Source organism: Gorilla gorilla, chromosome 7, assembly GCF_029281585.2.
Source record: "Gorilla gorilla gorilla isolate KB3781 chromosome 7, NHGRI_mGorGor1-v2.1_pri, whole genome shotgun sequence".
NCBI classification, from domain to species: Eukaryota; Metazoa; Chordata; class Mammalia; order Primates; family Hominidae; genus Gorilla; species Gorilla gorilla.
Genome location: NC_073231.2, coordinates 23362976 through 23390335, shown reverse-complemented (window position 1 = coordinate 23390335; position 27360 = coordinate 23362976). Strand labels below are relative to the sequence as shown.

The 27360-nt window shown below is 40.9% G+C and overlaps 2 long non-coding RNA genes across 2 annotated transcripts in view; both read left to right on the top strand.

Annotated features, from left to right (window-relative positions):
* Window positions 1-27360, top strand: part of LOC109027962 (uncharacterized) — a 99842-nt gene that overhangs the window by 39272 nt on the left and 33210 nt on the right. The gene's annotated exons all lie outside the window — the stretch shown is intronic.
* Window positions 19190-22725, top strand: LOC134759066 (uncharacterized). Its single transcript, XR_010134928.1, has 3 exons — window positions 19190-19274; window positions 19819-20111; window positions 21400-22725. It is a non-coding gene; the product is annotated as an uncharacterized lncRNA (long non-coding RNA).

Genomic DNA, 27360 nt, shown 5'->3' with positions numbered 1-27360 from the left:
ATTTTTTTGTTTTTTTATTTCCCTGTATATATTTTCTTCTTTTCCTTTCTTTTACCTCCCTGTGTAGGGAATGTGACTGTAGTGAATGCTGGATAGGGTCTTCTGGTTTTGCTTCTGTAGTCCTATGCACTTCTGTTGACAGGATTTATATTTAACCAATGCATTCATATAATCATAATTTCATGGTTATGATTTTCTTGAGTTAATATATTGTTAGTAAAGAATAATTGGCTAAATTTTGATTAGGTGTTTGACTCCTTAGCTGGAGAGTATACATAGTTCACTTGTGTATCCAGTCTTCAAAGCATCACTCTTTTGGAAACATAAACAGTGTTTTGGACTAATATTTGTTTATTTAAACATTTTGGAGTATCACCCATTTTTGGCCAACAATTTTATGAAGAATTGTTACACATGTTGGGTCAGTGTAAGCTAAATATTTTCCCATTTCTAATAAAACTCTAGTTTCTTAGAACTTACTGTTTTCTAAACTTGGGAAGCAACCAGGAAGCAGTCTGTGTTACCTGGTGCTCTGCTGAGACTTTTTTATTTTCTTCGGCTCCCTATTTCATTTGGTATTGTTTTTCTCTTGCCTTGACAGATGCTGACAACTAGAGCTGAGGAAGCGATATAAATGCAGCATTTGGGGTAACACTCTGCTTCCCCCTTTTGTGCCAAACAGGCAAGTCAGGGACACCTGAGGTTATGAAGGCATCTCTCAACAGTTCTGCCTGAGAATCCAAGAATGAAAGTAATAGTTACCTTGCCTTGGGCTGCTGCTACCTTTCTCCTTTATGAGTGCAATTGACATGCTCCGCGTTCAGATCTCAGATACCAGTCAGCTGCACTTTCTCTTTCAGACAATGTTTCTACTACTGCCCGAGTGTCACTCCTTATTTCTTTATTTTAAAGTGTTATTTTTCCTGGAAGTGTAATGGTTAAAGAAGTGACAGTAAATAAATAGGAGTTATTATTCCCTTTTCTAAGCTTCTATCCTTAGAGACCAATTTTCATAACATCTCTTGAGCTCACCATGTAAAATCAGTCCAGTCTAATTCACATCTCCATTAGTTATATCTGCTTTTGGCAGACAGCCTGGCTTCCCAGTTTTTCAGAAAAAAAAATCTATGAAATATCTTAATGCCTCCATTTCTCTCTTGTCTACTTTCAGAGTTACCATATATTCATCCATCCTTTTCTCCCTCCTATCTGAGGCAGAAGGAATCTTTACTTTCTTCAAAAATCAATTTTTTTTCAACTTTGCTAATGATCTTCCTTCTTTTCCACCTTCTCTGGGGATTTATTTCATTATTTTTTCTACCGTATTTCTCTCTTCTCTTTATTCCTTTCTTCTTTCCTATAATCATGCACAAATATTACTACTGTATAAAAACCTTCTCTAGTGTCACACTCTCCACCAAGTTACTTCCCTTTTCTTCTCCTCTGTTTCATTGCCAAGCTTTCTGGAAGAAATATCTCATCTCTCACTTACTTCTCAATCCTGGGAAACCTGATTTTAGCCCTCACCAGTTGGCTGAAATTGGATAGAATAGGTCATCCATGTCCTAACTGCCAAATCCATTATATTTGGGTGGTCATCTCACAGAACCTCACTGGGGTTCCTCCCTTGGGTTTGTGAGACAGCCCTCTTCTTATTGTCCTCTCACTCTTCCTAGTCTCACCCTCATCTTTTTAAATGTAACCCGTATTTCCTGGGGTTGATGTTAGGCAGGGCTGGGGAGGTGGAGTTGGCGATGGCTCCTATTGTGTTCTCTCTGGTGACATGTATAGACATGGGTCATCACTTGGTTTCCATTTTCCCCTCTTCCCAAGAGCATTAGAGAAATTAAAATGCTTCAAAATATCTGAAATCCAAGTCCAGAAATTGCCATTTTTGTTTCCTGTCTTAGTCCATTTTGTGTTGCTATAAAAATACCTAAAGCTGGGTAATTTATAAAGATAAGAGGTTTATTTGGCTCATGGCCCTGCAGGCTGTACAAGAAGTATAGCACCAGCATCTGTTTCTGGTGAGGCGTCAAGAAGCTTCCACTCATGGCAGAAGGCGAGAGGAGCAGACATCACATGGTGAGAAAGGGAGGAAGAGAGAGGTAGGGGTGTCTTGCTACTTAAAACAACCAGCACTCGCATGAAGTAATAGAGCAAGAACTCACTAATTACCAATGGGATGACACCAAGCCATTCATGAGGGATCCTCCTCCATGCCCCCGATACCTCTCACCAGGCCCCATCTCCAACATTCGGGATCACATTTCAACGTGAGACTTGGAGGAGACAAATATCCAAACTATATCATTTCTCTTTTTGCCTTGTCCTAATAAAGGAAGGAAGTTACTTGTGGTGATAAAGGCCTTGGTTTTCACTTTGTTGTCTGCTGCCTGTTGAAATGGGTCAGAACATAAAAGGGTTTTTCTGAGGAAAAGTAAATGCTTGGAAAAGCTCTTGTTACTGGGCCTATTATATTAGTTCACAATGAGAGTTTGAGCCACACTGTGCTAATAGAGTCCATGAGCCCCCTGGTGTCCCGTCTCTCAGTAGAGGACAGGGCAGCGTATTCCACTCCAGTAGTCGTTGCATAAAATATATTTGAAGCACAACTCTCATTACAAGATACGCAATACATTTTTAGTGTGTCATTGAGAAACATCCAGGAAATCACTCAGAGAAGCTTTCCTGTATTCTCTGAGCATATTCCCTTTAAAGGCTTCTCAAAGTCAGATGACTCATTTATGCTACAGATTTGTGTGTGAGGACCATAGTTACTTGCCTGCTTCTCATTTCGGCCAAGTCTTTCTTCCTTCCTCCTCCTCCCCTTCTTCTTCTCCTCCTACTTCTACTTCTTCTTTCCTTTTCCTTTCTTCCTTCCTGCTCATGTGGCTATTTATGGGAAACCATTAATAACTCTTGAAAATTTTCACATTCAACTTTCTTCTAAAGAAGAAAAGGCAGTTGTACAAATACTGGACTGAAAAGGAAAAACTTCTTGAAAAGCCGCATAAAATGCCTGAGCTGGAAGTAAGACTATGTGCATCTCCAGACCCTGAGGGAGAAGAAACACAGAAAATGGATCAGAGAAGCCCTAGTAGCTCCCAAGTCCTTTCCAGTCCCGATGTTATCTGTAAAGAAAGAAACCTAGCAACCCCAGATAGGTAGCTGAGAGTTGAGAGTTTTAAAATTAATTTAATGTGCTGATCACATGTCTTGGTAAAGTTTATTTCCAGTACTTATTAAAAGCCCAGTTTACTGGTTTCCTTTCTTTTAGCAGAAGTAAATATTTGAATTATATAAGGCTTAATGCTCTTTGGTTTTCCTTTTTGTAGACTTAATTTTTACAAAAATGTGAACCCTTGATAACTTTCCAAGGAGCATTTACTTAGTCATGCTTTTAGGTTTTAAGAGATTGATCTGAAGACTCTTCCCTTGCTTTGCCTTATCTTCTACTTTGCATATTGGAGATGATTTCAAGGGTTTACAGTAGAATAAAACACAGCTCTAATTTAAAATGGAAGTGCCTTGGGTGGGAAGGGGTGGGTCATGTTAACGCTATTGTATATTGTTTATTCTTTCCATCAGTCTCCCAAATATTTCTACCCATTTATATCCAAACAAAAAGTTGTTGTTTATTTCTTTGTGTTTAGTTTTGTTTCACATCCCTTTTTTTGGTCAGAGCACTCACTAATTGCTGTGGGAATTTAACTTGCCCAGTCTAATCAAATGCCATTGAGAGTCTGAAGCCACATAACATCCATCCTTTATAATAATTTACAATGTCAACAACACGGACGCAATGTCTTTTTTCCAGAATCAAACGTTTCTTCAGAAATTCAGTAGCAGACAGCAGAGAATTTATCCTTTCTGAGTTGTTTTCAGTGGAATTAATTTAAGATTTATGTTTTAAATACCTGTGGACATAGCAATTTCAAAATCAGTTATCTTGCTGAACAGCAGATCTGAGAACAGACAAAAAATGTAAAATTTGGTGGTTTTCATTTGCTTAATTTATAATGATGTTACTGTAATCAGTCATAAATAATGACAGTGTTTTTCTTAAACTTGGCCTTGTATCAGCATTGCCTGGAGGGCTTGTTAAAACACAGATTGCTGGGCCTCACCAGAGCTTCTTAGTGGTTCTAGAGAAGCCTGATAATTTGCGTTTCTAACACGGTCCCAGGTGGTGCTGATGCTGTGAGTACAGAGATTGCATTTTGAGAACCACTATTCTAATTACAGTGTTACAGTATGATAATTATACAAGGTGCTTTAAATCAGTTTATATTTTCATTCTCTACTTCTGCAAGAGAAACTGAAAGATTAATGTAGAAATTTACAATTTTGATAAAGAATATGTACTGAGAAAAATTATATTTTTAAAAACCTAGTATCTCCTATGACTTCAGCATATCCAATACACCTGAGGCTAAGAAGCCAAATCCTCTTTTGCTCACTGACATGCTGCTAGGGGATATATTTCTGGTTTCACCTTTGTGAATGGACCAAGAGATGGCTCTCGCTGAGGCTGGAGGCGTTGGTATACAGTCAGGAGTCCAATTGCATCTTCAGTGTGGTGGGTCTATTTAACCTCACCATATTTAATGAACCATCATCTACCCCGATGAAAGGATTGCATCAGTGCATTCTGCTCCAGCCAAAGTACAGGACACTATGTGTCTTTCTCTGAACATGTTACCTTTGGAATTCAAACACAACTAGGATCCCCTGTGTCACTATTTAAAGGAGTAGTGCAAGAGCGACCCAGAATGTGTTCTTGGTTTGTTTGTTTGACTTCACTTTTTAAAAAAATGTTAGGTATTTATGGCTTTTGAAGTACCTTAAGGATGCCAGTCTTCTCTTTGTTTGGAGAATGTTAACTCCAAACAATGTTTCAGCTTCTTCTTAAAAGAGATTAGAGACTTAGGAGCTGTCCCAATTGCAAGCTCAAACATAATAAAAAGAGAAAGCAAATAGTGCCGCAATAAACATACGTGTGTATGTGTCTTTATAGTAGCATGATTTATAATCCTCTGGGTATATACCCAGTAATGGGATTGCTGGGTCAAATGGTATTTCTAGTTCTAGATCCTTGAGAACCAACCCACATGTCCATCAATGATAGAGTGGATTAAGAAAATGTGGCACATATATGCTGTGGAATACTATGCAGCTGTAAAAAAGGATGAGTTCATGTCCTTTGCAGGGATATGGATGAAGATGGAAACCATCATTCTGAGCAAACTATCGCAAGGACAGAAAACCAAATACTGCATGTTCTCACTCACAGGTGGGAATTGAACAATGAGAACACTTGGACACAGGGCAGGGAAAATCACATACCGGAGCCTGTCATGGGGTCGGGGGAGTGGGGAGGGATAGCATTCGGAGGAGTACATAATGTAAAGACGAGTTAATGGGTGCAGCACACCACCATGGCACATGTATACATATGTAACAAACCTGCACGTTGTGCACATGTACCCTAGAACTTAAAGTATAATAATAAAAAGAGAGAGAGAGAGAAAGCAAAGACAGCATCAGTGTAATTGAGCCAAAGGGTGTGGCTTCGGATTGCCCATCGATCAGTCTGGTAGCAGCGCGCAACAGCAGGAAGCTGTGCCGCACCTGTCGCCTGTTGATTAAGCAACTGAAGGAACTACAGTATCACCTCTGGCACTTGCCATACTGGGCCGATGGACAACAATGGAGCTGGTTTGAATATGAAATGCACCCAGCAGCCGATGTGCTTAAATATAGTTTTTTTTCTGATCATTTTCTGTCATATAATCTATAACAAGAGTTTAAAAGAGCTGCGTAGTTCCTATTGCTTAGACCTGGGTCTATGGTAGCAAAGTAACTTGAGGTAAAACTTGGAGAAACAATTCAATGTTATTACATTGGGTTATGACTGTCAAGCATTTTCCTTCTTTGACCTGCCCCATCTGGATGGCTTTCTTTCATTTTTCAAGTAGGAATTGAGTGCAAAGGTAACAACTGTCCTCAAGAAGAAACAAACAACGCAAAGGAAGTCATCTTAACATCATTCTCTTTTCTTCACCTTTTAAATCTCTTTTGCTCTGCCTTCTAACTCTTCCTTTCACCACCCAATTCCTCTTCTAACATGTAAAATGACTACAAAGTCATACACTGTTCAAACCACAAATAAGAAACAATCCTTTTCTTTCATAGCTATCAATAGAATGGATGTATTCTCAATTATATTTTCCAGGCTTAGTCTCTCCCTTTTTTCTTTCTCTTCTGTTTCACACTGGACTGTTCTCCAGTTTTCCAACAAACTCCCAGGTTACTTTCTTTGTTACACAACTGTGTATGCTCAAATAATGTGACTCTTACAACTAGCCTCTCCAAAACATAACTTGAAAGTTAAATTATCTGCAAACATTTCAAACAAAAGCCAATAAGTGTGTATGATTTTCTTGTCTTTTTTCTTAGAGACAGAGATTTTGCTCTGTCACCAGGTTGGAGTACAGTGGCACAATCATAGCTCACTGCAGTCTCCAACTCTGTGCTCAAGTGATCCTCCTGCCCTAGCCTCCTGAGTAGCTGAGACTACAGGCATGCACCGCCATGCCCAGTTTTTATTTTTATTTTTTTATGTTTTTTTAGAGATGCGTTCTCACTATGTTGCCCAGGCTGGTCTCAAGCTCTTGGCCTTAAGCAATCCTCCTGCCTTAGCCTCCCAAAGTTCTGAGATTACAGGTGGGAGCCACCACACCCAGCCCTCCTTCTAGTTTAATGTAAAAACTGAAAGATTGTGAATGTATTTTAACATTTGTTCTTAACCCAATGGTTTATTTAGTAAACCACATTGTAACAATATTTATTGAGCTTGACAAAAGGATAAGTTATTTTCCCTTACAAATTCTAAGGCTACAGTTTTACAGTTATTTTAAAACAACATCCTTTGAGTGTGCTAAGACTAAAAACTAGTGAACAAAGCCAGCTGAAAACTGAAATAACATGGATTCGATTTATTAATAAGCTATTAACAAATAGAAAGTAACCACCAGCTCATACATATGTGCTTGAAGTAGGAAAGACAAGGCAAGAAATTCTCTTTCTTTTGTAAGCATTTATATGTGGAATTACATAAACATCCCATAACAAATTCAGCTTATCTCCACATAATCTACAGTTTTGTTCCAGCTTGATGTCAGACCTAAACAGAAAATTTGTACGAGTAATTACTTAGGAAGGAGACCAGCCGTGGCGTTCTATCCTGTTCTGAAAATCGCGCTGAACAATCACTGTTGGGCAGATGCTTCTCCCAAGACGCACTGCGGGAGGTGCAGGTGGTGCCGTCCTCCATGGCCAGTTAGACTCATGTCACACCCTCCCATGTGGTAAGGGCATCCTTCCCATGTTTGTGGAAAAGGGGCTCCTGAGAGCTCTGAAAGGTGATGGAGGGCAATGTAGGAATAGGTTGGAATTTTATAGAAAATATATTTTAAGGAAACAGGCTTTCTTTATATGTGTGTGTGTGTGCATGCGTGTGTGTGTGTATATATATATATACACACACACCTATGTATACACCTATCAACTATATATATATATACACACACACACACACTTAGGTATATATATACCTATGTATACCTATCAGCTATATATAAACCTATATATACCTATCAGCTATATATATATACACACAAACTCTCAGGTATATATATATATACCTATATATACCTATCAGGTATATATATATATATACCTATATATACCTATCAGGTATATATATATATACCTATCAGGTATATATATATATACCTATCAGGTATATATATATATACCTATCAGGTATATATATATATACCTATCAGGTATATATATATACAGATACATACACACACACACACACACACACTCACACATACTCAAGTGCATATACAGAGCTCGGGTTGAGCTCTTTTGATCAAGGCTTTCTCCGATCCTGCTGGCTTGACTTAGAAGACATTGCTTGTCATGCCAGCCTTTCGGGACAGTGGCTTGGGATCTTCATAACTTTGTATATAACTTGTCAGAAAGAGATATCATGGTGGCATATATCAAACATGGGTTTTTCAATAGAAAGAAAAATGAGAGTTTTTTTTCAGGGTGTGGGGAGGCACTTAACAGTTACTCAACAACTACATATTGATTGATTTAAATGTACCTTTTAATTAAAAAAAAAACCTGAGGCTGGCCTGGTGGCTCATGTCTGTAATCCTAGAGCTTTGGGAGGCCTCCTAGTGCAAGAGGATTGCCTGAGGTGTGCGTTTGAGACTGGCCTGTGCAACATAGTGAGATCCCATCTCTACAAAATAAACAAACAAAATTAGCCAGGCATGGTGGTGCATGCTTGTAGTCCCAGCTACTCAGGAGGCTGAGGATGGAGGATCACTTGAGCCCAGGAGTTTGAGGCTGCAATGAGCCATGATTGTACCACTGTACTCCAGCCTGAATGACAGAGCAAGACCCTATCTCTATAAAAGAACAAACAAAAAAAATTAGCCAGGCATGGTGGTGCATGCCTGTAGTCCCAGCTACTCAGAAGGCTAGGAGGCAGTAGGATTGCTTGAGCCCAAGAGTTTAAAGCTACAGTGAGCTATGACTGCACCACTGCACTCCAGCCTAGGCAACAATGTGAGACCCTGTCCCTATAAAAAACTTTTTAAAAATCTGGCATTCACTGGTTTGATGGCTGCTTCACAAAGGAAAAATTAGAAAACCTGTTGTTTTTTCCTGTGGACTTAAGGATTGGAAGAGCCTGTGTGGCAGGCTGGTGGTAAGGAACATGGAAGGGACCAGGTAACTGAAGAACCCCAAATCCTTAAGAACATTTCCATTCTATTTACCTATAATGCAGATTTTTGATACTGAGAAATACTGAGTGTGGAAAGAAAAGGGCAGATATTACACACTCACCATGTGAGAATGCCACAGACCCAGAAGCTGTGATACCTGCTATTTTACAGGCAAGGAGCAGTTGTAGACTCCAGGGGGGGAGGCGAGTGAGGTACTCACCATTGGTGCCAACTTCCAAGAGATACCAATAAGTTCAGTCATCCAGATAAATAATATTTTAATAGATGTGAAATTTATTTAAGAGGGTGATGAAAACCCTCGTCATTCTTCTTCTTTATCTTGATGACTAAAACTTTTGGCATGACCTTAAATTTTGTGTCCAAGGCAGATGACTCCTTTGCCTCTTCCTGGTCCCATGGATGGACTCTCTACATGGATTGGACTCATGAGAAGAAGAGAATTAATCTACTGTGAAGAGGGTTATAGAAATCAGCATTCTCAGGCTAGGCACAGTGGCTCACACCTGTAATCCCAGCACAAGAGCCCGAGGTAGGCAGATTGCTTGAGCCCACGAGTTCGAGACCAGCCTGGACAACACAGCGAAACTCTGTCTCTACAAAAAAATACAAAAATTAGCCAGGTGCAGCGGTGCGTACCTGTGGTCCCAGCTACTCTGGAGGCTGAGGTGGGATAATCTCTTGAGCTTGGGAGGTGGAGGCTGCAGTGAGCCGAGATTGCACCGCTGCACTCCAGCCTGGGCAATAGAGCAAGGCCTTGTCTCAATAAAAATAAAATAAAATAAAAGCAGAGTTCTCAGAGAAGGGCCAGGGAGGCTGTCCTGAACTGGTTTTTAGTTTGTACTGGGGACGTCTGAGGTGTAATTATGTCAAGTATAAATGACTCACAGGATCTTTGAAAATGTAAAACAGAAATTTTATATATTTGAAAATATGGCTAGGAAGCGTAAGCTTGACTGTAACGTGGGTAGTGGGTTGAAGGGTGTCCTCCAAAAAGATACGTCCATGTCCTAATTCCTGGAACCTGTGAATGTGATGATATTTTTTAAAAAATGCTCTTTGCTGATGTGATTGAGCTAAGGATCTTGAGATGAGGAGATCATACTCTAGGGCAGTAGTCTCCAACCTTTTTGGCACCAGAGACTGGTTTCCCGGAAGACAATTTTCCTTGGACAGGCGAAGGAGATGAGGGGATGGTTTGAGATGAAACTGTTCCACCTCAGATCAGGCATTAGAGTCTCATAAAGAACACATAACCTAGATCCCTCGCATGGACAGTTCACAATAGGTTTCACGCTCTTAGGAGAATCTAATGTCACTGCTGATCTGACAGGCAGTGGAGCTCAGGTGATCATGCTCGCTCGCCTGCTGCTCTCACCTCCTGCTGTGCAGCCTGGTTCCTAACAGGCCATGGACTAGTACAAGTCCTCAGCCCGGGAGTTGGGGACCCCTACTGTAGCATCTGGGTGGGACCTAAATACAGTGACAAGTGTCCTTATAAGGCTGAGGCAAAGGGAAGTTACACAGACAGAAGATGAGGTAGCAGTGTGACCTAGAACATGGAGATTGAGACGAGGCTCTGCCAAGCCAAGGAATCCCAGTGGCCACCAGAAAAGGAGATGCATAGATTCTCCCCCAGAGCCTCTACAGGGAGGCCATGCCTTGATTTTAGACTTCTGCCTTCTAGAACTGTGAGCAAATGTTAATAAATGTTGGCTGTGTTAAGCCAGCAAGTTTGTGATAATCTGTTATGGAACCCATGGGAAACTAACAAAATATGGCAGTGAATTAGCAAATGATAGCATGGATATTGTAACTTTCATGTTAGTGTTGGTACTGCTGCAGAAGTATTATCATCTACTTATTCCAAAAGTCCTGAAATGAGACTGAGGCTGGGCCTTATGTAGGGTTACCATATATTTTATTGACCAAATCAGCACACTTTTGAGAAAAGAAGCAGGGACTACCAGTGAATACAACTGGACCCCAGGCACAAACCATGCCTCTCCTGGGCCAGCTTCCCTGTGTGATTAATATCAAAAGCCATAAATTTTCAGCAAATTAGTCATCACTGGGAGTTTGTATTGGAGCCACAATCTCCGCTTATTAATTATAGATGTTCAAGTAGTTTGAGTGTATGCTGCAGACATTTTGGGGTGTTTTTGTTACAAGAATCAATTAGAAAATTGAATACTGAGTGGCCTTTGAAGCAAGGATTTTGTGTTACACTCATCACCATGCTGAGATATTAATAAGAGCAGTGAATCTGACTGTTGGGGAAAGAGAGCTATGGAAACCTGAAGGAGCAGCAGTGTCTGTTTTGGAATATTGGCCGTCACTGTGGATAATCAGGAAGCCAACTCGCCAGTTTCTTCAGAGATGGCATAACTAACACACATGTCCACACTTATCATTAGCTGCACTATTTGCCATTCACTCGAAGTCTCATGTTGCTTTAATTATTAAACAGGCTGAAGAGCCTTAGCATTTGGGTAAGAAAAGTAGAACAAAAATACGTTTTTCTAATATTGAGGTGTACATAAGATCTTTAACTGAATGAAGTAGGAAAGAATTATAACTTCATAATCTTACAGTACTCTATATTTTGGCTACGACATTCCTAAATAGAGCAGCTAGCTTTATGTTTTGGTATAGAAGTGTGAGTTCATCACAACAGTGCAAAAACGCTGGAAACTTTGATAATATGTCTGGTATTCCTCTGGCTTAAACTGTGCTAAACATGTAGCAATGAAAAAAAGTTTTCTTTATTTCTAAGGTATATCAATGAGCAATATCTAAGATTCAGTAATTCAATTAAAAATATTTCTGTGCAGCAATGATGTGCTTGGCACTCTGCTACACACTGGGAATGCAAAGATGCGGGCACATTCTCTGTCTGTCCAATTTTCTGCCTCTCCCTGCTCTGCACCCAAGGGGGATGATGCCACTGACGACTCCCTTGCCTTCTGGCTTCTAGTCAGGATGGGCCAGCAGACAGGAGCTCCTCACTGGGGATCTCATGGCCTGGCTTCACCCTCTAGACAGGCCAAAGTAACTCCATCTTGGATGTTAATCCACCATGTTGATTTCTGGTTAACCCCAGTTCTGGGAATCTTCTGAGATTTCCAGTTTATCTGTTCCTTGTGTAAGAGCAGGTGCTTACTGTAAATCCTGCCCTTAGGTCAAACAACCTTGATGTTATTGTACTTCAATTGTCCCATGCATCCCTTCTGAATCACTCTTTCCCTGTGGTATATAAGCCCTGGATCTGAAGGTTGATAGCACAGGAATCCACCATCTCGTCTCACTGCCACCTGACACACAAACATGGCTTCTGTCTGTAAGTTCCTAGTAAATATTACTAAGAATGATTTGTCAGCCTTTTTCTTTGGCCTCTTAGCTTCCTTAGACTGTAGGAATAGATTTGCGTACACCTGTTCACTGTGGAACATCAGGGCTCATCTCCTGTCAGTTAGCAGAGCCCCATCCATCCTGCTTTCTGTGATTGTGGAAGGGTTCCAGTAACTGCCTAGGTCTTAGGGTTGGTAAGTAGGTGGGGGTCAGTGAGGGTGAGGGGGGGTGAGAGAGGGGAAGGGGGAACACTCTATGATTGCTTTTATTTTCCTAATCCCAGCTCACATCTTTGTAAATAGTCCCTTTCTTAAACTCTCTCCAAATTACTAATGTGTGGGTGCCAGGACTGACAGATGAAGAAGACACAGAGACGATATGAACTCAGCATCAAGGAAATCAATTTCTAGCTGAAAGAGAGAGACATACAAAGAACCAACTGTAATACAAAGTGAAAACTTTACTGTAAAGGCCTGTGCAAAAAGATGTCAGAGCACAAAGGAAAGAATAATGAAGATGTCCTTGGAAAGGTAGCGGTGACAAGGGACAGAGTAGTCTCCACCTAGAAGGTGGTATTTGGGCTGTTGGGGATGTTGGAGATGGTGGGATTCCCTTGCATCTTTGTAGATCTCAAGACCTCAGAGATCTTGGACTGTTTGGGTGAAGATGGTGGCACAGGTTCAGGAAGAAAGAAGAAACTCCTCGAAAGCCTTTATGTCGGAGTTCCCACTTTTACTGTTTTAAAATGATGTTACAAAGTGAACTGAGCCATGAACCCAAGTCAAAAAGCTAGAGAGCCCTGAAGTTTTCATCAAATGTATGGACATAGATAAGTTTCCTCACCACCTCAGTCTAAACCACCGCATCTACCGAATGGAGAGGATAATTCTTACCCTTCCTCTTGTAGGAGTGCTGTGAGGCTCAGAATGAAATCATGTTTGTGAAAATGTTGCAGGACTACAGCCCCATATCTATGTGGAGCATCAGGTATAGGTAAAGATGCAACAAAGGCCAGGCGTGGTGGCTCATGCCTGTAATCCCAACATTTTGGGAGGCTGAGGCGGGCAGATCACTTGAGGCTAGGAGTTCAAGACCAGTCTGGCCACCATGGTGAAACCCTGTCTCTACTAAAAATACAAAAATTAGCATGGTGAAACCCCTTCCCTACAAAAAATAGAATAATTAGCTGGGTGTGGTGGTGCATGCCTGTACTTCCAGCTACTCGGGAGGCTGAGGCATGAGAATCACTTGAACCCAGGAGGTGGAGGCTGCAGTGAGCCAAGATCATGCCCCTGCACTCCAGCCTGGGTGACAGAGTGAGACTCGGTCTCAAAAAAATAAAAATAAAAAGTAAAAAACCTATAGACCATTTGTTTGTTTTAAATGTCCTTCAATTTAGATTTGCCTGATGTTTCCTTTTATTCAACTCAGGTTATATATTTTTGGAAGGAACACAGAGTGATGTTGTGTCCTTCCCAGTGCATATTATCAAGAGTCATACAAGATCTATTTGTCACATTATTGGTGATTAACTTTACTTGACTAAAGTTATTTATGCCACGAAAGTAGTATTTTATCTTTGTTATTAATACAGATCTCAGCCTGGCCAACATGACGAAACTCCATCTCTACCAAAAATACAGAAATTAGCCAAGCATGGTGGTGGGCGCCTGTAGTCCTAGGTACTCGGGAGGCTGAGGCAGGAGAATCACTTGAACCTGGGAGGCGGACGTTACAGTGAGCTGAGATGGCACCCCTGCACTACAGCCTGGGCAACAGAGCGAGACTCTGTCTCAAAATAAATAAATAAAAATTAAGCATCTTGTGTGGATATAATTGACTTTCATATATTTTTGGATTTATATAATGGAGAAGTGGAGGTCAAGAGTTAAGTTTTACACAAGTTAAATTTGGAATTCAATAGGCAATCAAATATATCCATTTGAAGTTCAGAGAGATTCTCTAAGATAGTATGCTGTAAGACAGATGACAGATTGAGTGAGTTGCAGAGAAAATAGTAGGTAAGGAAGTCAAGACAGCCTTTGTAAAAATCTATAAATTTGGGTTGTGATAAATCGCAGAATAATGGGATTAGTAGCTGACAGAGGGTATAAGATCAAGAAAGGATTTCTTTTAATGTTGGGAAATACAAGAGCATTATGATATGCTGATAGGAATGGTCCCGTGGAGAGGGGGAGGTGGCTAGTGCAGCAGAGAGAGGAGTACAGAAGCAGTAGGGTCTCTGAGGCTCATTGTACTGTAGTCAGAAAGGGTGGATTACTGGGGTCCATCCCAAGCTCTGCCACCTCCAAGGTTACCTGTGTGTCTTTGGTAAGTCCATAAAACTCTTTGTACCTCAGCTACATTTGAAAAAGAGGATTGTCAAGAGGATTAAGTTAGATGATCTTTGTAAAGAACAGGACAGAGGCTACCTACATAAGTGCTGTGTAAATGTAAAGTTAAATATGATCTTGAGCTCACTGTCGTTTCATATCTTCAAATCCTTTTGTGTCTTTGAACTGAATTCTGGGGGATTTCCTCAGGTCTTTCCTCTCTTTAATTGGATCTAGGTCTGTCATTGAACCCATCTTCTGGGTTTTTAACTTCAGTAGCTATATTTTTATTTCTAATTCTGTATAGATTCTGCTTTCTTTACTGGCCTAATTTTTCATATTGATTCTCTTCTCTCTCAGCATTTTTAATCATTTAAACATAGTTATTATGTAGGCCCCTTTTAATAGTTTCTAAGAAACTAGATTTGTCAGCCTTTTTCTTTGGCCTCTCAGCTTCCTCAGAATTTAGGGGTAGATTTGCATAGACCTGCTCACTGCAGAACCTCAGAGCTCATCTCTTGTCAGTCAGCACAGCCCCATCTGCCCTGCTTTCTGTGATTCTGGAAGGGTTCTAGTAACTGCCTACGTCTTGGGGTTGGTAAATAGATGATAAATAGGTGGTTTAGACTGAGGAGGTGAGGAAACTTGCCTATGTCCATACATTTGGTGAAAACTTCAGGGCTCTCTAGCTTTCTGACTTGGGTTCATGGCTCAGTTCACTTTGTAACATTATTTTAATATAGTAAAAGTGGGAACTCTGACGTAAAGGGCTTTTGAAGAGTTTCTTCTTTCTTCCTGAACCTGTGCCACCATCTTCACCTAAACAGCCCAAGATCTCCGAGGTCTTGAGATCTACAAAGATGCAAGGGAATCCCACCACCTCCAACATCCCCAACATCCCAAATATTTCAATTTGGTGGGGAGCACCTATTTTTCTGTATTTTTGTATCTGCTGACTTCCCTTATGTGATTCAGTTTTTTGTTTGTCTTGTGGTTTGTAAGTTTTTTACTGTGAGCTCATCCTCAGCTGAAGTCGTTTGTTCCTGTGGGTGTCCCAGGAGCCTGGGCAGGGGAAATGTCACTACAGATTTGTTTTGCATTCCCTTTTGCCAAATGTTCTGTGGGTTTCACTGGTTTGGGAACCATATTTATGTTAATTTTGCAGCTATGATTGGGTAAATCAGGGCTCTACAATTACAAGTGTCTTGAAATTGGGGTTTCATTTCTGTAGGATAATTTTTGTTTGTTTGTTTATCTGATGTTTTTCTTTTAAATCAGAGCCCTAATCAGTGATGGGCTAATAATAGCTTTTCTACTCCTTCTTTCCAGGGACTTAGCTGTGTACAGAACTTTCCAGTCTCAATTCCCTACTTTGCAGAGGCCTGAGATCACACCAAATTCCCCTCTTGATGTATTAAAATTTCTCCCTTTTGGATCTGTATTGCGGTTCCATGTCCCCCTGGGCCAGGAGAGGTGGCTGGTAAGCCTAATTCCTCTACCTGAGACCTTTCTTGCTGTTGCTGAGACCTGGAGACTGTTCATTTGTTCTTTCAATTTTGATTATGTGTTTATAATTTTCTGTGATACTTTAAATGTTTCTAGAAGGGATGGAGTCCAGTTTAGTTCAAATAACCACATTGCTGGAGCCAGAACTCTGCTACTTAATATAGTAGGTATAGATCTATAGATATTGTAAAGAGAGCCAGCATGGAGATTTTCCTGAAGAATATGCAAACCATCCTTTTGTCTACAGTCTCTGAATTCCACTCCTAGCTTAAGCCAGATGAAGAGCTATGTACCAAGGATGTATCTCCCCAGGGCCCTGGTAGAATTGCTTTTCCTGACTTGCAGTTTGGCACAATACCCTCGGCTTATATAGGCAGATTTTATAAGAAACAACTCCATAAAAATCCCCTCTCAGCCTTGGCAGTAAGGATATTGTTGAAGACTACATTATGCCATTTGTTAAGACTACTCCCAAGTAACTGGATTGTTTTTATTTTATGGAAACTCTGATTGAGTTACTACTGATGTTTTCCTCTTTGAATGGACTTACAGCCAAGTTTGTGGCCAACTTCTAATAAGAGTATAAGATTCTTGGCATGCGTTGGTGGATTTTAACCTGTCTTGGCTCCATCTCATTTTACTACGCTGATGCTTATTTTCTCTTTTACTCTTTTACATACATTAAGTGTATGTTCTCTTGCTATATTTTATTTATCTCTGTAAACCATTTATTGTCTTTGACAGGGTGGGGTGAATGATGTGGTTTTGAATAAATGACATTAATGTGCAAAGTACAAAGCTAGTTGAATGGCAAATTGGCTTCTGTGAGTATCTTCTAGGGGCAGAAAATATTTTATAATCTAAGTGCCACAAGAGAGTTATAAATATCATAGAACAACAAGCAGCCATTAAAAATTACATTCTTGAAGAATGTTTAAAGAAATGAGACAGACGACAACAGCAAGCTATTTCTATAAGGCTCCTCCATCACACACACACCAATGGGAGATAACGGGTCAATAACGGTGATCTCCTTTTGGTAGGATTCGGGTTGATTTTTAAAAACGTATTCTTTAGTTACAAAAGCTTATGCAATAAACATGTATTTCTACTATAATTATAAAATGGAGAGAAAGATGAGTATTGCTATGTCTCTTTGAATCTCAGGAGGAAACAACATTCACCCCAAAGACTCAGATGAAGAGGCTTGAAGGATGGGATCATTCTGGTGTGTCCTGGGTTAAAGAATCAATAAAGGTTGCTCAGGCGCCCAAAGATTAATAAGAAAGGGAGCTATTACCATGGTACGAAATGAGTAAATAGAGCTGGAGCCTGCAGTGGTGGCTGTTCCACTGGATCTGTCATCCCAGAGAAACACGTCAGCTTTCGGAGATGCTGCGCCCAAAGCAGGGAGGCAGAAGGAAAGAAATGCTGAGATCTTTCTCTCCTTTACCCTCTGTGATGGCTAATTTTATGCACTAACCTGACTGGGCCATAAGGTGCCCAGATATTTGGTTAAACATTATTCTGAGTATTTCTGGGAGGGTGTTTTTGGATGTGATTAACATTTATATTGGTAACTGAGCAAAGAAGGTTGCCTTTTCTTTTTCTTTTTCTTTTTTTTTTTTTTTTTTTTTTTGAGACGTAGTCTCACTCTGTTGCTCAGGCTGGAATGCAGTGGCATGATCTCTGCTCACTGCAAGCTCCGCCTCCTGGGTTCACACCATTCTCCTGCCTCAGCCTCCCAAGTAGCTGGGACTACAGGCACCCACCACCACATCTGGCTGATTTTTTGTATTTTTTTAGTAGACACGGGGTTTCACTGTGTTAGCCAGGATGGTCTTGATCTCCTGACCTCATGATACGCCCGTCTCGGCCTCCCAAAGTGCTGGGATTACAGGCGTGAGCCACCGTGCCCGACCCTAGAAGGTTGCCTTTTCTTATGTGAGCAGACCTCATCCAATCAGTCAAAGGCCTGAAAAGAACAAAAAGTTGGACCCTCCTCCAAGAAAAAAAATATTCTTCCTGCCTGATGACCTTTGAGCTGAAACATCAACATTTTTACTACCTTTGGAGTTGAACTGAGATATTGGCTTTTCCTGGGTCTCTAAGCTGCCAGCCCTCAGCCTGGAAATCCACCATCAGCTCTCCTGGGGTTCCAGCTTGCTGAATTACCGTGCAGATCTTGGGACCTGTCAGCCTCCATAATCAAATGAACCAATTCCTTTTAATACATCTCTTCATACTAGTTTTGTTTCTCTGAACAACCCTGACTACTACATCTCTAATCTCCGGCTGGTGCCTCCCAGCCGGCAGGGGAGCCTGGGGGATGTCACTTCCTGGGGCTGAGAGCAGAGCAGAGGAGGAGAGGGTTCCCAGGGCTGTGTGTGTTAAGTGGGGGAGAGGGAACAAACAGAAGCAAATTCAGCGCTGTGGTAATTCAGAGAAGGAATAGATGGGGACCCAATGGAGAAAATTGTATGTAGAGGTGCAATTTAAGCTATTTTTCTGAGGATTAAGTGGAATTATGATTGAAAATTATTTAATAGCTATAAACTTCTACAGTATGCCAGCTCTTATTAAGACTAAGCCATATAGTACTGCACATTACAGCATGGTGCTACTTACACAACAAAAGTTATAATAATTATATGAATGGTTAACTCTACTGAATGCTTACCATGTGCCAGGTACTATCATAAATGCTTTACATGAGAAGCTGGATGTATCCTTTTTGACTATTGGATAACAACGCAGTAACACAGACCCCTTCAAAGAGGCCTGGGTGTATACATGCAAATCCAACAAGCTTTGGAAGAATAGTTGCCGTTTGCTCAGGAACTCTGAAAATAAGAGGCTCTAACCCATTTATGCCTGAGGTTGCAATTTTTTGAATTTTTGCAAATCAGACCTTGGCAATGACCTTGAGCAGTAGGATATAAATGACTCCCACATTTTTAGTGTTCCAATAATGGAACACTAGGTATAAATGGGCCAAAGATGGAGAAGACCACGCTGCTGTATTGAGTTTCATGTTCATTTGATACAATACCAGTTATTGCCAGAGCAACACTGTCCTTGCAGTCAAGCCAAAGCTACTTCATGTATTAAGAAAACAATGTCTGCCGCTTTGCACCAGGAATGGTTTATGTCCTTGCAGGAGGAGAAAAGCGGGGCAGCATCAAACCCCTCCCACTGGGGCAACCTGCTGAGCATCTCCCTGGCCTTGGCCCCTGGCCATACCACACAAGTAAGTAAAACCAAGAAGAAAACTTAGAAGGGTGTATGACTAAACATGTCAGTCCTGGAAAGAAGACAGGAGGTGCTCAGCTTTCTGCTGATGTGAAATTCTGTTTTGTCTGGGTCTTGATGAACCTTAAGGTGGTTGTCATCAGGCTGTCAGATGTCCTTAGGAGCCTTGATAGGAAGAGGGAAAAAAAAAAGCACAAATGAAAACAAGTCAAGTTGAAAGGATTAGATTGTCCTCTGCAAAGTGATCATGCCCAGAACAAGGCAGGGGAAGCTTCTCTTTGCTGTCCCTGGGCCTCTAACAGGCAGAGCAAGTTCAAGGTCAGCCTGGGATGTACGTGACACCAGAGTCTGACTCATATCTGTCCTTGGCTGGCTCTTGTTACCAACAAACCAAAAAGGAACATTGAGGCTCATTCAGGGTTCTCTATACCCAGGTCAAGCATGTTTTGTTTTATGGCTTACATCAGGAGGATCACTATAGTCCACCTGAGCTTTGGTGGGGCATTTCAGGAGCTACCATTGTTGTTATCTCCTGAATTAAGGTGTCCAATGAGTCACTGATCCTGAAGAACAAGAGAAGACTGACCACAGACCCCAAAAGGAAGCAGGAATACAACCTTCGAAGTTGGTGGCCAACAAGAGGTCAGAGGTTGACAAGCATCCACACAGCTCTAAGACTAGCATCATGTGGCTACCCAGGACCTGGGAGCAGTGCTGCAGAGCAGGAGCAGGAAAGGGACCAGCTGTTCCCATAGAATTCAATGTCACAAGTCTGGGAGCCAGGGGGCCTTGGTTCTAGTCCCAACTCTCCCTCTAAGTTGTCTTATGGCCACAGGTGAGTGAAATAGCTTCTCTGGCCTCAGCTTCCTCATGATTAAAATGACACAGTTGTGCAAAATTGCCTCCAAGAGCATTCTCAAAAGCCAGAGGGTACAGTCATGACTCTCATAGCCTAAGATAGTGGGCCCTTAAACATGGCTTCCTGGTTTCTTTGCCACTGGTGGAATCTTTTAAGGGAGGAGCAGAAAGCCTCAGCTCCGGGGCTGTGTCTACACTGCCTGGGGCCTCTTGGATTCTGATGAGTCTGTGGTTAGCTGACCTCTAGCTCTGGTCTAAGAGAGTTTTGCAAACGGCAGACAAGTTGTTGCTGGTTTATCACATACCACGGCAGACATCGCTGATGGATCATGATATTATTTTCCTCAAAACCCTTCTCCACTCACAGCCCCAAGCAAATGCTATTAATTAATTACAGTAAGCTTACTAGATGAAACCTGTCTTCCCTGCTTTTGCCTCTTTCTTTCCAGTTTAACAGGCTTCATTGTACAGCATCAAAATTAATTGGATTTTATGGGAAATTCAGTTATTCTATGAGATGACACATTTTTTTAAAAAGTAGGGCTTTAAGTGATTGAACTCTTTAGGCAATAGTCTTTGTTTTTAAGTATTATATTAATGAAGAAATTTGTCCTCATAATTTAGCATTGGGTAAACAAGGATCACAGAATTGTGGCATTTGGCAAAGAGAAACAGGAAACGTGTTGGGCCTCCAGTTAGTCCCCTGGAAGAAGCATCCTGAAGTTACTCATAACACATTCAGTGATAATACTATTTTCTTGGTTCTGAGTAATGATGTTACTTGCATCTCTTTCGGGATATTTCCATAGACCAACGGAGTTTCACAACATCTGGCTCTCATTATCTTTTACTTAATTTAACTTACTTGGTTTAATTTAGATTGCTTTGCGCCCAGCTACATTATTCACTCCGTCCTTGTAGGTACACGTAACAATTATTGAGAGGCAGCTGTCACACCCCCACCCAAACTGAGCTAAAAATTCTTCTGGATGTGTAAGTCACAACTGGGTTAAAAATTCTCCTGGGCTTGTCTTACGTCATCGACTCTAATGTTTTGATTCTCTTTCCGGAATCAGTTCCAAGTGATCCATGCTGTAATTACCATAGTATCCTACACTAGGACATTTTTCTATCACTGTCAACACGCAAAGTTTGTGTATATTCTTGATTCCCATTCACTGCCACTTTGAATTTTGCCTAATAAAACTTGTTTAACTTTTCATATTCTTTACTGACTCAAAGATAGTTTCTTCCATAATTCACAGCAAGGAACCAAGACAATGAGAAGTAGCGAGTACAGTTGAGGAGGCCTTGTCTGAGGAGGAGGCAAGTTTTCATGAAGATGCAGCAGATCATCTGGGAGAAATTGAGAATGAGGAAGGACTTGATAATAGGGCATCTCGGTTCTGCTGAACACTCCTGAATAAAGGGGAGGCCACAAGTCCCCACATCTGGATAAGGAGCCCAGTTGGTGGGCATGGAACGGACCTTGACACAGAAGAGAATGGAGATATGGGAGCCATGTCCTGGAACCCTGGCTTGGTGTTGAAATAAATTAGAAGCTGACTTGCTGTGCAGCTGATAAAGCTTCCACTTCGGGGCCCTTCAGTTGCGTGGGCCTTTCCCAAGACCCCAGGGAAGGGCTTAGCAATGTGCTCACATGGTCTGATGTTCTTATATGCAAACAATTTTTTTAGAGATATCTTAAGTATGCTTGCTCAACACCTCTGTCCACTTCTGCCTTCCCTCCATCCTTCTTCTTCTTCTTGCCTTGAGTGTGTTTGGAGATCACGGGGGCTTTGAGGCTCCATCTAAGAGGAAGTTAAACGGAAGATCCAGTTAGCTGGGTTTCATGGGATATATTTGTGAGGTTCACAGTCACTGTTGTGTCGGGTTAAGTTACTGCTAGCTGTCCCAGTATGGAGTAGATTCCAGGAATACTCCTGTGGCCCCCGTGCTGACCTGCCCTGCAGTGATGTGATTGTACAGGGCCAGGTCATATTGTGATCAGGACGTGGCCTATGTACTGGCACTGTATGGCTGGATAGTGGAAGAGAAGCTAGTATAAACATGTGCAGACCAAAACTGGTCTGTGGAAAATTCTCCCTATCATCGGACATGTACAAAGCTAAGCAGAGGATTCTATTTTCAAAACACCTGAAGCAGAGGATTCTATTTTCAAAACACCTGCTCAAAACGGAAGAGCTCTCCTGTCAGTAGACTCCATCATCCACTGTCTAAAACAATAAAAGTCCTGTACAATATTTTTCTTTGTTAATGGACATCAGTGAAGTGACTTGTTCAGGCTTCTCATGTGTGTAGAGCACAGACCTATGCCAGTACTACAAACAGGGAGTGAGTTTGTGTGCAAAGTTATATGCCTTATGGCCGGGTGTGGTGGCCCGTGCCTTTAATCTCAGCACTTTGGGAGGCCAAGGTGGATGGAACACTTGAAGCCAGGAGTTCGAGACCAGCCTGGCTAACATGATGAAACTCTGTATCTACTAAAAATACAAAAAAATTAGCCTGGCATGGTGGCACGTGCCTATAATCCCAACTACTCGGGAGACTGAAGCAGGAGAACTGCTTGAACCCAGGAGAAGGAGATTGCAGTGAGCCAAAATCACACCACTGCACTCCAGCCTGAGTGACAGAGTGAGACTCTGTCTCCAAAAAAAAAAAAAAAAAAAAAAGTCATATGCCTTACGCAACTCAGCACATTGCGTAGCATCTCCGAATATCTTAATTTATCTTGTCTTAACAAAGTCTGGTGGTTCCAGAGGAAACAGTGTGCAAAATAGTTACTGACACAAATGATCCAGTGGTAAAAACTCCTGAGCTCCATCATTCATAATTAGGCAAGGTATATAGAAGAAGATTTGATTAAACAGTAATGCAGCTTCATACAACCACGCAACATTGTAACCATTTAAATGCATTAAAATTGCTCTTCCGTATGCCTTAATTTCAGATTAATTTGTGATATTTCTTCAGATTTATGTTCATGTTAAAATTCAAATAATAAGAAAGAAATAGCCTAGTGGAAGCTCAAACTGTAAACTGAAAGGGAGAAGACTGACAGAATTGAAAATGTCACAAACTCTCTTATATGTCACAGTAGAAACTTGGAAAACCAAAACAAACAAACAAACAAAAACTCTGCTGGTTAGAACTCATGAGGATACAGAAAAAAGTTAAGAATGGCAAGAATATATAGGTAATCGAAATGACACAGAAGAATTTAAAAAGATGATGATGGTCAGGACACTCTTAAATGGGAAAGAAAAATACCAGAATATTAAATATTAAAATAAAAGTGAAGTAAAACACAATTTGTACAGTCAAACAATATGCAGAAGCCAATAGCAGCTTCATTTGACAAATTCACTGACCTTGACAAATACTGTGATCTCTCTTTACAGCTTGTTACACCATTTAATGAAAATGTAGTAGGTTTTTCCCTCCAAAATTATTATCCCAATAATACAGAAAATTAAACAGAACATACAGGCAATTTTTGAAAAGAAGTTTTAAAAATAGGTATTCTGGAAAAAAAACTAAAGATGATCAAACTATTGTGATATTCTGGCTGGCCTATTCCAAGACAGCCTGTATTATTTTTATTTGTAAGTGGTTTTCAATGAGACAGATGTCTGTATCAGGTCAGTTTTTAGATTGGGTGAATATGTTGAGAACCTTCAAAAGTCATAAAGCATAAGATGGCTATGTTTACTTGGATCACATATTGAACAAATAAAAATGTACTAGGCCAATGTCTTAAAGACCAGACAAAGAAACATAGTATTATTTTGATTGCTAAAAAGAGTTGTGTTTATTAATCTTTTTTAGTGGAAGCTTTGTTTTTCTGATGTCACAACGAAGACTGGCTTTCTTCAAATAATAGAAATTTCATAGGAATCATTTAGCCAGCTACTGAATGTGATTCATTCTTGAGTGAGCAATTGGGCATTTTAAAACAAAGTTACGCATGTATCCAAAACAGCTTATACAATAGTGACCAAGTAACTGGGAATTGTATACAAAATGAGTTAGACAATCGAATCAGTAAACCAGATACTACTCCATTATTGTAAATCTACATTGGATATGACAAATACTTATAAGTTGGTGATAATCGTGCATTACTTTTATAACAGAAAACCTTATGCATGGTTTTTAACTTTTTTTGCTAATTGAAAATCATCTATCTGCGAATTTAATCAATAAAGGTAAACAAGTAGTCAATCATATGATGACATAGCCATTATGAAAGGCGAATACAAAAGGCTGCAAGCACTATTTCAAAACATGAATAATTACATTCCCTAATCTGTTCCAAGAAAAACCTGTCTCCACAGTACTGAAGCTGTTGATTACTGCAGTATTTCTAAAATAGTTAATGTGTTTGCTTTTGGGATTTGTCTAGTATAATAGAAATTTAATGTGAGCCACCATTAAAACTTTCTTCTAGTCACATTAAGATGAATAAAAAGAATTAAAGAAAGAAATAGGGCCGGGCACAGTGGCTTACGCCTGTAATCCTAGAACTTTGGGAGGTTGAAGCAGGTAGATCTTCTGAGGTCAGGAGTTCAAGACCAGCCTGGCCAATGTGGCAAAACCCCCTCTTTACTAAAAATACAAAAATTAGCTGGGCATGGTGCTGCATGCCTGTAATCCCAGCTACTCAGGAGGCTGAGGTAGGAGACTCATTTGAACCCATGTAGCAGAGGTTGCCGTAAACCAAGATCGTGCCACTGCACTCCAGTCTTGGAGACAGAGTGAAAGTCTGTCTCAAAAAAATAAGTAAAATAAAATAAAATAAAACAGTTGAAATTAATTTTAATGATACATTTTATATAATCAATAAAAATATAGTTAAATAATTAAAGTATATTTAATGATTATATTTAATTGTATTTTGCACAAAATTCAGTGTGTATTTTATTTCAAGGCACGTCACTTCTCACCAGCCACATTTTAAATATCTGTTGAAGTCAAATAAAATATAGAGATGAATCTCTAAATTTAAAGCATTTTACTTGGGAAGCAAGAATTGCAATTCAGGGCATATACACAGACCAGTGGTCCTCATTCTGTCTGAAGAACAAAGAGAAGGTTGGAGATTTTATAGAAAGGAGAAATGCTATGTATTGTTTTGAAAAAAAAGTTCACTGGAACCAGGCAAGTTCTGGGAAGCTGACGAGTTCTGATTGGTGAGAGACTACGGTGGTGGGTAAAAGTAGTCTTAGAGTTGTAGCAGGTTGTTTCAGTAGCTGTCAGATAAAACTGGTTTCCAGTTACAGAAGGCAGTTTCAGCAGCCTGGCTTGCAGGGAATTACATTCTTGGAGCCAAATGGTGTGCCCTGAGTGCTTTCTCCCCTTGGCCTCTCAACTCTGCTTTACTTGGATATGCCCAGAATGGCCCAGTTCGTTGGATCAATTTTCACATGTTCAGTAGCCACATGTGGCTCATGGTTACCACATTGGACAGTGCAGGTACAGTAGTTTGTGTGTTTTAAACACATATGCCAACTTGGATTTTTCTTTAATGGATGCAAATGTGGTGAAACAGTTTGCCCATTATAAAGTTGTTCAAACTTTGCCAAAGGGGTGCAAGCGAATAATGAGCTAAATTCAATGCAGGGACCAGGCTGACTTGTGGGCCTGCACGTCTCCTGTGTCACTTGAGGAGCCACACGTGATGAAGATGATCAGAAAAGTGTAGCTCGTTGGCGCCCTCAGAGGGGTAGCCGGGCAAGAGTAGCAACACGGGCAGCAGTGAGAGCTGGTGACCAAGCAGCTGAGCCGCAGGCTCTTAAAAGGGGCACCCTGAGCAAAGGTTACAAGACTATAGAGGAGACGTCCAAAGCGCATGAGGGAAAAGAGGGGCCACTGAGGACATAACTAGCTTTACTGAAGGCCAGTGAGGGTGTCCCGGCACCCACTTGATGTTTTGTATAGGTGTGACAACTCACCGAGCCTCAGAACAAACCGCAGTTTAGGTGTCATTACCCTGAATTTACAGACAACTCCAGAAAAGCTCAGGACAGCTGAGTAATTTGCCTGACATCACGCAGCAAGGAGTGCGATCTGAATTGGAGCCCAGATCCGTGTTGCTTCAAAGCCTCTACACTCCACGCTGTGCCACAACACCCCTTTCAGAGAGTGTGGTGTTCCACTGGGGGTCTCATGAATCAAAAACACAAAAATGACTCCCATACTTTGATAAGCACGTCCTCACCTCTGGCATTGCCTGAAAAATAGAGGGTTTTCTTGTTACCACTGTGCTTTGGATCAAGAATGGCCTGGGAAATTAAGGATTACCCTGTGGCCGGGTGCAAACAAATGCAAGAGCAGCTGCTTGGTGGGCCTTATAAGGATTCCTCTCATGCTCTGGTTTCTAGAAATGCACTGCATCATACCAGTGGGGACCACCTACGTTGCTCAGTATTCCTAAATTCCATTTGAAGCAGCACAACTCTTATTTCCCTCTGACTTTTTGTTTCCAAGAGCTCTCCTAAAAAATTAAGTAGGTGGAGTTTATGAATCTTACCTTTTCTCTCTCTCTCTGACAGATAGGCTTCTTAAACAGGAAAATGCTTCTAAATGTAACTAAAAGCATACGTAATTGATCTCAATTGGAATGAACAGTAGCTAAGTAATTAAAAGCTGATTATGTCCTCCTGGGCCCTTCTGTTTCTGAGCATTTTAAACGTTTTTTCTTATCACTTAAATGTTGGTTTTTCTCTAAGTGTTATGTCAATTTATCATTAAAAATACTTAATCTGGCCGAGTGCAGTGGCTCACGCCTGTAATCCCAGCACTTTGGGAGGCCAAGGCGGGTGGATCACCTGAGGCCAGGAGTTCAAGGTCAGCCTGGCCAACAAGGCGAAACCTCGTCTCTCCTAAAAATACAAAAATTAGCCGGGTGTGGAGGTGCGCACCTGTAGACCCAGCTACTCAGGAGGCTGAGGCACTAGAATAACTTGAACCCGGAAGGCAGAAGTTGCGGCGAGCCTGGATTGCACTACTGCACTCCCGCCTGGGTGACAGAGTAAAACTCTGCCTCAAAACAACAACAAAAACAACAACAACAACAGAACAAAAAAAAAAAAACCCAAAACTTAATCCATTCCACATAGCCTTCATTAGTTTACATATCTGACTTAAAGTCAAAAATTTTTAGCGTGACCATTAGTCACTGCTCTATGTGGCCACTGCTGGCA